This window comes from Triticum urartu, chromosome 1A, assembly GCF_056163025.1.
Source record: "Triticum urartu cultivar PI428250 chromosome 1A, HENAU_Tu73, whole genome shotgun sequence".
In the NCBI taxonomy this organism is placed as follows: domain Eukaryota; kingdom Viridiplantae; phylum Streptophyta; class Magnoliopsida; order Poales; family Poaceae; genus Triticum; species Triticum urartu.
The window spans coordinates 511,883,067-511,893,872 of NC_141873.1; the positions used below are offsets into that span (position 1 = coordinate 511,883,067).

General features: G+C 43.7%; 2 pseudogenes across 1 annotated transcript; both read left to right on the forward strand.

The window, feature by feature from the left end:
• Positions 1 to 6,425: 6,425 nt before the first annotated feature.
• Positions 6,426 to 8,799, forward strand: LOC125523360 (putative disease resistance protein At1g50180; annotated as a pseudogene). The gene is made up of 2 exons (XR_015607987.1): positions 6,426 to 6,906; positions 7,025 to 8,799. The product of XR_015607987.1 is annotated as a putative disease resistance protein At1g50180 (transcript).
• Positions 8,319 to 10,433, forward strand: LOC147992072 (putative disease resistance RPP8-like protein 2; annotated as a pseudogene).
• Positions 10,434 to 10,806: the final 373 nt, after the last annotated feature.

The following is a 10,806-nucleotide window of genomic DNA, read 5'->3' on the forward strand; positions in this document are numbered from 1 at the left end:
GGAGGGAGGAGGAGCTCACCGGAGATGAGGGAGGAGGAGCTCACCGGAGAGGAGGGAGGAGGAGCTCACCGGAGAGGAGGGAGGAGGAGCTCACTGGAGAGGAGGGAGGAGGAGCTCACCGGAGAGGAGGGAGGAGGAGCTCACCGGAGATGAGGGAGGAGGAGCTCACCGGAGAGGAGGGAGGAGGAGCTCACCGGAGAGGAGGGAGGAGAAATCGTGAGGGGAGGGGAGGAGAGGAGGGAGGAGGAGGTCGCCGGAGAGGAGGAGGGTAGTATGGTGGAAGAGAGAAGGGAAGATGGAGTGGAGGAGAGGAGGAGATGGAGTGGAGGAGAGGAGAGGAGGGGATGGAGTGGAGGAGAGGAGAGGAGGCGGGAAGATACTAATGGCGCACCATGGGCAGGCGCGCCATTAGTATCTTTTTTTATTTTTTTGACTTATTTTGAATTTTGAAGGCGGGAAGATACTAATGGCGCACCATGGGCAGGTGCGCCATTAGTAACTTTTTTTTATTTTGTTGACCTATTTTGAATTTTGAAGGCAGGAAGATACTAATGGCGCACCATGGGCAGGTGCGCCATTAGTAAGTTTGAATTTTTTTGAATTTTTTTGCCTCTCGAGATCTTAAAAGCCCTGTATCTTTTTTTCTGTTAGGTTTTTGAGGATTTTGAAAATGTTTAACATGGTTCCCCCGTTAAATTCGGATGTAACTTTTCGAGTAGATGATTTTTCATATAAAAAACTTTTTCATCCGAGTTAGTATGCAAAAGTTATGCCCATTTTTACAAATTCTTGAGAGATTTTGCAAATGAAGTCGAAATTCATATTTGCAAATTTTCCCAACAACTAGACCACATATCACATGGGAAACTTATTTTCTTTTATTTTTTTGATATTTTCATCATTTTCTTTTATTTTTTTTAAAACTGAAAAGGCGATCGAGAGGGGGGGGGTGCATTCGGTGGAAGTGGTGGCCAAGTTACTAATGGCGCACCGTGGCATGGTGCGCCATTACTAGTTCAACTAGTAATGGCGCACCACTCCCACGGTGCGGCATTAGTAGTTTTGAAAAAATTAAAAAAAAAATTACTAATGGCGCACCGTGGACGTGGTGCGCCATTAGTGTCTACCACACTAATGGCGTACCAACACATGGTGCGCCATTAGTATATAGTAATGGCGCACCACATGTCTGGTGCGCCATTAGTGTCAACTCAATCTATAGCCCTTTTCCTAGTAGTGCACGGCCGAACCGTAACTTCTACATTATCCCTCCACCAGAGAGCCAGGCCACCACTTTTTCCTTTGCAGTCCACAGCCACACCATTGTTGAATCCCAAACTCCATTTTATCCTCTCCATCGCCCCTGATCTTTTCTTCGTTTCTAAAAGAAACACCACCGCTGGGTTGTATGACCTAATCAGGTCCCGTAGTTCGCCCACTGCCGAGTCCAACCCCAATCCTCGGCAGTTCCAGGCTAAAAAGATCATTAGTCTCGGCGGTCCAGCACCCTGGCAGGGTCCGCCGTTGCACCATCATGTTGGGTAATACGATCAAAGACAGAAGGCGTCTTTTGTCTAGTATCTCGGATAAAATTGTCATGGCTTTCCTTTTTCTCACCTCCATCCTTAGCTACCCACACCTGTCTGGGTCGCCTCTTCTTAGAATTGGGAGTAGTAAGTGGACTAGAGTCCCTCTCCCTATGCTCCCCATGGTCCTCCCGAGGCCTTCTAACGTAGTATCCTCTTTTCCTCTCGACAGGGTAATGAGGTTTATACCCATGTCCTCCAGTAGCACCCCTGGGTACATCATTGTTTTCACCTTGAGACCTCCTCTCGTACTGCGCATGATCGACCTCCCTCTGTCTCTGTTGCATCCTGAGTTGCTCCCTTAGATCCCTCTCCTTCCTCCTTTCTATCTCATGTCTGAGGTCCCTTTCTTGCGGCCACTCGCCCTTGTACCTATCTTTTTTTGGGTTGTTTACTTCCTCCCTGTCCAGCTTCTGCTTCCTGCCAGTGCGGGAGCTCTCTGGTCTATCAAACTCTGCGTTCAGGTTACGTTTTGTAGGAATATCCCTCTCCCTCGCAGATGTCTCCTCTCTGGTATTTCCTCCAGACTGTGAGCTCATGAAACTGCCACTGCTTTTTGATTTCCCTCCCTTCATCTCGGTTTTGGAGCCAGTGCTCCTTCCCGGCGAAGCCCTCAGCCATCCCCCCCACTGTATCGATTTGTCCACTGGAGGGTTACATCGGCCATCCACATGTGCTAGCCTCCCACACTCGAAACAGAAGTGTGGTATCTTCTCATAGTGAAAGTCGAACCATGTTCGTGTCTTGTCTTCTGGAGATGCCTTTAGGAAGAAACCACGGACCAGGGGCTCGAAGATAGAGATTCTAGCCCTAACTCGCAACTGGTTCCCCCGAGCCATACCATCTGCATCCACATCGACCTTGATAACGTCCCGCAGCTAATTGCCCAATGCTCTGCCAAACACATCTGATCTCTTTCCTGGTGGTAGATCCGTCATTCTCACCCAAACATCCACCTTATCAAAAACCATCTCCGATGGTCTCACGTTGATTTCATAGTCTTTTAGGACCAACACATTAAAATCAAACTGCCATGGTCCATTTGACATTGCATGTCTCCAATCTCCCTCGCTGCCAAAGTGGACAACGAAGATGTTATCTCCTATGTCCTGGAATCTTGCTTCATGATGAAGACCCCAAGCCCTCTGCATGGTTTTCTCCAGTACGGTTTTGTTAAAGGGTCGTGGCGAGAACACCTTCCCCACCGCCGACCACTTGGCATTCTTGGGCAAGATCTGATCTGATTCCTCAAAGACAAATCCTTCCGCTTCCTTGTCCAATAGCGCCATCCCTCCCAATCTCGCCGAGAGGCTCGCCGTTGGATCCGGCGTCTTGCATGTGATCGGAGACTTAGATGAGTCCCCGCTGAACTGTTTACCCGGGGTCGTTGTTGCCGCCGGGGATGCTTTTGCCGCCGGAGTCCCTGAAGCTTTTCCTTTCGTCGTCCCCGCCATAGCTCAGTGCCGTGGAGGATAAGATTCCACCGGTCTGCGTCGAGGGGGGCGCAGTCACCACCTCAACACCACCGTAAACACACCACCCCCGCCGCCGAAACCCTAACCCTAGCACTGGGAGGAGATCGCCAAGCAATCTCCTCGTTAGTCGCCCCTTAGCGTTTCGCTACGTGGTGGACCCGTCAGCGTCGTCATGCATGCAAACTCAACAATTCCTTTCCTCAACTGTTTGCTTGTTAAGATAAATCAAGTAAGGACTTTTATAACTAGTTCGGATTTTAGCAATAGGCAAGAACGATTCTTACTTTACTCTAATTATATACACGCATGCATTAGAATGACTAATTTTTCTTCCACCTACACTTCTTCCTCTAATTACATGCATATATGCACTAAATGACAAAAAGGCTGATGTCATCCTAGATTCTTTCTTTTTTCAAACTTCAAAATGTTTTCTAGCTTAAACCGTCGCTCCGATTGAAAAACCGTGTTTACAAAAAAAATCAACTCGACGAGATCTTCGAAAGCAGATCCCATGTTGATATGTGCTGATGACTTTTTTTCGGACCAAAAGTTACCACATCTGGGCTACGTAAGTTATCACGCTTGTCATACATAAGTTACCGTGTCATTTACACAGAAGTTACCGGGGTATGTTTTTCATCAAACTTTTATCTCGGGGTCAAAAGTGATTGTGGTGTTTGTAGTGAGTTGTCAGCTTTATTGTGTGTATGTTACCATGTTTCATAAAAATTATCGAGGCATGTTTTTCAACCATTTTCATTCACCTGGTCAAAAAATTTCCGTGATGTTTGTATATGAGTTATCAGCTCTCGTATTATCATGTTGTTTACACATGAGTTAATGTGAGGTATTTTTCAACAACTTTTTGCCCTGGTGAAAAAGTTACCACGGCTGGATTGAGTAAGTTATCAGCTCTGTTATATGTATATTATCATGCTATTAACACATAAGTTACCAGGGTATGTTTTTCAGCAAACTTTTATCCCGGGGTCAAAAGTTATCGTGGGGTTTGTAGTGAGTTATCAACTTTGTTGTGTGTATAAGACCGTGTTGTTTGCACAGAAAGTATCGAGGGTGAGTTTCTCAACAATTTCTTTTCTCATAGTCAAAAAAATAATCACACCTAGGCTAAGTAAGTTATCAGGTTCATTATGCATATATTATCATGATAATTACACATGAGTTATCAGAGGATGTTTTCAGAAACTTTTTTCTCTCGCAGCAAACAGTTACCATGCCTGTTGTGTGTACATTACCATGCAATTTACACACGAGTTACCGCTGGTATCAAGCAAGACATTCAACCGCGTTCCAAAAAATCGGAACATTTGCCAAATAACCTTTAAAAACCAAAGGGGTGAATGGACGAGCTAGGTTGCTGGTTCGCCGATCACTAACTTCGATGGGTACCAATCTAATTAAATGCCAAAAAAAATCTGAAACTGGACCAACTTGTTTTTGTGCAAACGTAGTACAGTAGACATGTTAAATAGCTTGTTTGTTTTAATTCTTTGAAGAAACAGAAGTTAGGCGAGGTGGTTAGCTAGCTGGGCCCGCTGCCAAGAGGTGCAAGGTTTGAATCCTACACATCACACTAGTGTTTTTGCACGAGCTCCCACGCGACGCGGATCGAGCGGCGGGGAGATCGTTCGGATCTAACGACCTCCCAACGCGACGCAGAATCAGGATCGCTCCCACACGACGCGGATCGAGCGGCGGGGAGATCGTTCGGATCTAATGACAAAAATAGAACGTTCGGAAATTACAAATTCCCATCAAGTAAAGATAATTGGCCGCTTTTGGAAACTGAATAATTACATCGCACATCGCTGATGTGGACGGTGTGCATGACAAGAGAATAGGGAGTAGTGGGGAGCAACTTCTTAAGAATGGTAGATAAGGATTATTATTTTTATTATTGTAGAGTTGCAAAATATATTTTTTGTGGTGAATTATATATATTGAATATGAGCTACATGAAAGAAAATGCATTTTTTTTGCATAGTTGCATGGTGTGGTGGGCTTTTTCCATCCAATTATGCAAAATAAAGTAAACAGGTCAAGTATTTGCATGTGGCGGTAGCCATTTTCCATGCATGACGGCATGGTTGCCTGTTAATTGGTTAGTGGAGATTATATATTTAATTGATAAAATATGAATTATATGTCACAGAAATTATACCTTGAGAAACCTCTTCTTAATACCAACATTAGCTTTTGTGGCATATACTTGCTATTTTGTTAGTTACATTGTTGATGAAAATTTAATTCATAATATGTGGGTTCAGTAACACATGACAAAGAAAGTAGTTCTTGGAACATGATTAGTCGGATCATGGCCAAAATGCAATGGTGAACATGGGTGCACATGTACTAGAATTGAAAAAGAAATAGTAAAAATGTAAAATAAGTCTGGATTTTTTTGCCAACCCTAGGATTATACTCGTGTGTAAAGTTTGAAGAAGAAATGATTCTGATGATATTCAGGGTAAAAAAAAAACAAACACTACATAAAGTTACTACTTACTCCCTCCATCCCGTAATCTAAGACGTTTCTCTGTTGGCGCCGAGCCCTATCTTGCTCTTTGCGCCGGTGCCCAGCTCCCTCTCGCTCTATCTCTCTCGCATGAACGAAGATGGAAGAAAGAGGATACACAAGACACGGTGGTGGTTTTCCGGCGCACAAACGCTATTGTCGCACATACGGCCTATTCGGGGCACAAACACCATGGCTCGGAAACAAACCAACACCAGATACACACGGGAGACCTACTGGAGACTACAACTCTCCTAGCTTCTCTCCGGACACGCACGCACTAACCATTGGAGACTACATCTCTTCTTCTGGCTACTGCATCTCTCTACACAGCACCACGACGGTGTAAATAGCAGTACAGAGGACTCATGTACCCAGAAGCTGGACACCGTGCTTGGCCACTAACCAACTAACTGATTCCTAGCTACATGCATGCCGACGAACCAGCCCATGCGCAATCAACAACCATGCATGCAGCCAACAAACAGCCCACGATCCGGCTGCTTCGCCCCTGCTCGGCCGCACCAAGCGCCAGGCCACACATTCGAGTCTTGCATGTCAGGAATTATCTCTAACATTCTCATTATGGGACGGAGGGAGTTCCTTTTTCGTAGCTGTAATTTTGTTTTGTTTGCCAAGAAGTCTACGAAAGTTATTTTGTCATGAAACTTTGTACTACATGAGTACAACATTAAAACCATATTTGTTGCTAAAAAGTTTCAGAAATATTTGACTCTTTTTAATTATTTTGCTAAATTGGGTGCGTGTAGATCCATGTTCATCAAATCCACCAAGATTATTGTATAAATAATGGAAATGAATGGAACTCCCAATTTCTGCATTGAGTGGCTTGGAAAGCAAGTGGATAAGAGGCTCGCTGCATCCCTATGAACGAGTGGATACATATTGTCCAGCTCGTCACTGACATCCATGGTCTAAAATGTGTGTGTGTGTGAGAGAGAGAGAGCACGGCGAAGCCTGGCGGCCAAGCGCGCACCGACGCTGGCCGCCGTTTAGAACTCTGTGGGACGACTCTTATAGAGCAGCAGGTCGCAGCACACGCACAGCAAACCGGCAAGCATCAAGGCTCACTCTCGCCAGGTCCATAGGCCAGTAATGAAATTGCCGAGTTCTAGTAGAGTTGGAAGCTCAAGTGCTACGGGAAAGTTTAACGGAAAGTACTTACGGACATGAGGTGGAAACCAAGGATTCAACATGATTTGGGCCCCACAGCTAAATTCAGGGGGAAAGAATCAATCAGATTAGGCCACCGTATCCCGTAACTGTGGTCTGTAGGAGGATTCGCGTAAGTCTAGCATTTTTGCATCTTTATAGGTTCTCTAAATTAATCATTCTAGCTATCCGTTCTATAACAAAAACGTAGAGATAGAGAATTTACTAATACTGACATCGATTCTACGTAGATTATTTGCAGAAGAATTGGTTACAAAACAAGTACACTAATTTGGGAGCACATACAAGGAAGAGCAATCGATGGCCGAGTCTGCTGTTAAGGCAGTGGTCGGGAACGTGAGCAACCTTGCCGTTCAGGAGACAAGCCTGCTATGTGGAGTCACCCTTGAAGTTGAGTGCCTGAAAAATGAGCTTGAGCGACTGAAGTGGTACCTGAAATCTGCCGACGCTAAGTGGAGATCAGGAGATGACCGTGTGGCTACCTGGGTCAGCCAGATCAAGGCCGTCTCATATGAGGCTGAGAATGTCATCGAGGTAGCCGATTACATGGGCAAGCGAAACAGGCTCAAGAAGGGCTTCTTGGGTGCCATCTCAAGGTATGCTCACTTACCCGGTGACTTGATCACTCTTCACAAAGTCGGTGTCGAAATCAAGCGTGTAAGAGGGAAGCTCGATGAGATATTTCAAAGCGCGGAACGTTTGAAATTTAATTTAGACAGTAGTGTTGTTGACGACAAGGTTCACGTAGATGGTGAGTCTCAACAAGAGTATGGTCTTATGTACGAAAACATTGAAGATGATTTTGTGATGGTTGGCTTTGAAGATGAGTATGAAGAAATAGTTGATAAATTAGTTGACATAGACAAGGATCTTAGTGTTGTTTCCATAGTTGCCATGGGTGGTGCGGGAAAAACAACACTTGCTAGAAAAGTCTACTCTTCATCTATAGTTGAACAACACTTTGAGAAAATTGCTTGGGTGACTGTATCTGAAAAGTATAAGGGCATTGATTTAATGAAGGATATTATGAAACAAATAATGGGGACAAGGGGTGATTCACTTGAACAAATGGAAGAGTATGAGGTGGGAAAGAAAACCCATGACTTTCTCTTGCATAGAAGATACTTGGTAGTTCTCGATGATGTGTGGGAAACCAACACATGGGACCAAATAAACAGAAAGGTCAAAGCCTTTCCAAATGCAAGTAATGGCAGTAGAATACTCTTAACCACTCGAAAGGAAGATGCCGCAAATCATATACAAATGCCAACCCATGTTCATCATTTGAAGAAGTTAGACGAAGATGAAAGTTGGAAACTTTTTAACAGCAAAGCTCTACCATCATACATAAGGAGAACCATAATTGATGTGTATGAGTTTGAAGAACTAGGGAGAAACCTTGCAAGAAAATGTGATGGATTACCTCTTTCCCTTGCGGTTTTGGGAGGCTATCTATCAAGGAATCTAAACACACAAACATGGTGTGATATACTCTTGGATTGGCCATGAACCAAGAATGGACAGATGATGCGAGAAATACTAGCTCGCAGTTACAAAGACCTGGCAAATCATCACTTGAGATCGTGTTACCTCTATTTTGCCGCTTTTCCAGAAGATTACAAAATATCTGTGTTGGCTCTTATTGAAGTATGGATAGCAGAAAGATTCATTCCGCATTTACCAAATCATAAACTAGAAGAAACAGCACATAAGTATGTGCTCGAGTTGGCTCAGAGAAACTTGGTCCAAGTTATTGAGAGAAGTGAGGTACATGGATGCATTCTAACAGTAAGAATTCATGACATTCTACGTGACTGGTGCATAGAAGAAGCAAGGCAAGATGGTTTTCTTGATGTCATCAACAAAACTGCAGGTTAGGCTTCCTCGCCTCTCATTGTAAGTTTATATCTTTAATTTAATTTTGGTGTTATTACAAATCATGAGGTTTCTTAATTTGCTGGCGTGTATATGCTCTTTGCAAAACTAAAATGCAGGACAAGGTGGTCCATCTTCATCTAATACCATGATATCATATCGTTCTTCTGTCCAAAACTTGAATGGCGATCTAATTTGCCATGAAAGCATATCTAATTCAGCACGAACACTTATTGTCTTTAGAATTCATTCAGTATCGTTGTCCAACCAGCTAAAATTGTTGAGGGTTCTTCATGTGGAAGATTCAAGTCTGGAAAATTTTCTCTAGGATAATTGGTGGGTGCATTTACCTAAGATACATCAGGCTTAGAAGATGCAAAGGTGTGACATTGCCTTCTTCAATAGGACAACTCCTTTACTTGGAGACTATAGATCTAAAATGCACACAAATGGACTCGGTAGTACCAAAGTCCCTCTGGGATATCCCTACTTTGAGGCATGTTTATCTTGGAAATGAGTTTTCCCCATCAAGGAGTCTGCGACATAAAGAGCTCCAGACCTTTGAGTTATATCTTACGCGTGCCGAAACTAAATACCGACGTCATAACATGGTTATTTTTTTGGGCCAGATGAATCAACTAACAACCTTCTCTTGGGCGATTAGCCATATCCCGTCAGAAGTGATTAACATATTTGCAAACATGCCTCATCTTGTCGATATTTATCTCAACAAATTTAGTGTGCTCAAGACGATCCCCGCTAAGTTCCCACAAAGCCTACGGTGTCTTGTTCTATTTGCTGATATCATTGAACAAGATCCGATGCCAATCTTGGAGAAGCTTCCATCTCTTTATCCGGATATCGTGGCCGAATCATGTCCTGCTCTGCCAAAGGGTTTCAGCGCATGCAATCGCTAAAACTTGATGAGTTCTCCATTGAGGAGTGGCGGATGGATGTTGGGTCGATGCCAAGGCTTTCCCACCTTGCACTTCGGAGATGCAGGCAGATAGAGAAGCTCCCCGAGGGGTTGTTGCATGTTCGGCTCCTCATCGGTGATATTGAACTGTCCAATGTGCCTCAGATTACCGAAGATGATAATATATTGTATGAGCTGCAAAGGAGAGGATGGAAGGTATGCACATATGAAGCTTGTGGAAATATTATCGTTTTTGGAGTCAATTATTGTTTATTAGCTGGATCGACTTAACAGCTCGTTGTGCTCAATTTCTCGTGCGCATTTTGCACATGTGAAACGTTCACCGTGAGGCCATGCATGATTCGTCGCAAGATCTTTGACTACGAATCAGAGGAAGAGTTTCCTGACTCCCCCAAGGCACTCATTACTTCACAATATGCATGCTCCGACTTAAAGCTATATGATTCCCTCAAATACCCCAGAATTAGCTGAAGCATTGGCGCTACGGCGTGCGGTGGCTCTCACCTGTGATGAAGGATTTTCAAGGGCCGTTTTGCAGTCAGACTGTTTCTCAGTTATCCAGAGAACCAATGCTTCGACGGTTGATCGCTCGCTGATGGGGCTCATCACTGCTGATATCAAGGAGTTGTCGGCGGTCTTCTCGTCTGTTCGCTTTAGTCATGTAAATCGTTTGTCGAATGTTGCGGCACATATTCTAGCTAGATCTTTTGAGTCCTCTAGTGACTCTATTTTTCATGTAACTCCGGATTGTATCCGGGAGGCACTCTCTCTTGATTATACTTGATCAATAAAGCATGATATTCCTAAAAAATAATGTAATGGAGTAAACTGGTCTACGTAACCTATATGTGCTCCATCTAATGTATCATGTGTGAGTATGTAAGTATTCCTTTTCATTGAGGTGTTGTCTTCCCTGGTCTGACTTGCGCCTTCACGTCCATCGGGTTTATAAATCTGGTACATTTTTCAGTTAAGAAGTTAACAATTAATTTGGTCAATAATATATGCGGTATTTGTTATAAAATTATACTATTGACAACTTCCTTTCAACGCAAATATAATCATACATTTTTAACACATAACTAATGTTTTCCTGAGAAAATAATTTTGATTTTTTTATTCAGATGCATGTGAAACTTATTAGAAACCCAACTAGAGGGAGTCGCAAACATATGAAACTGACACACACCTGCTTGGCTG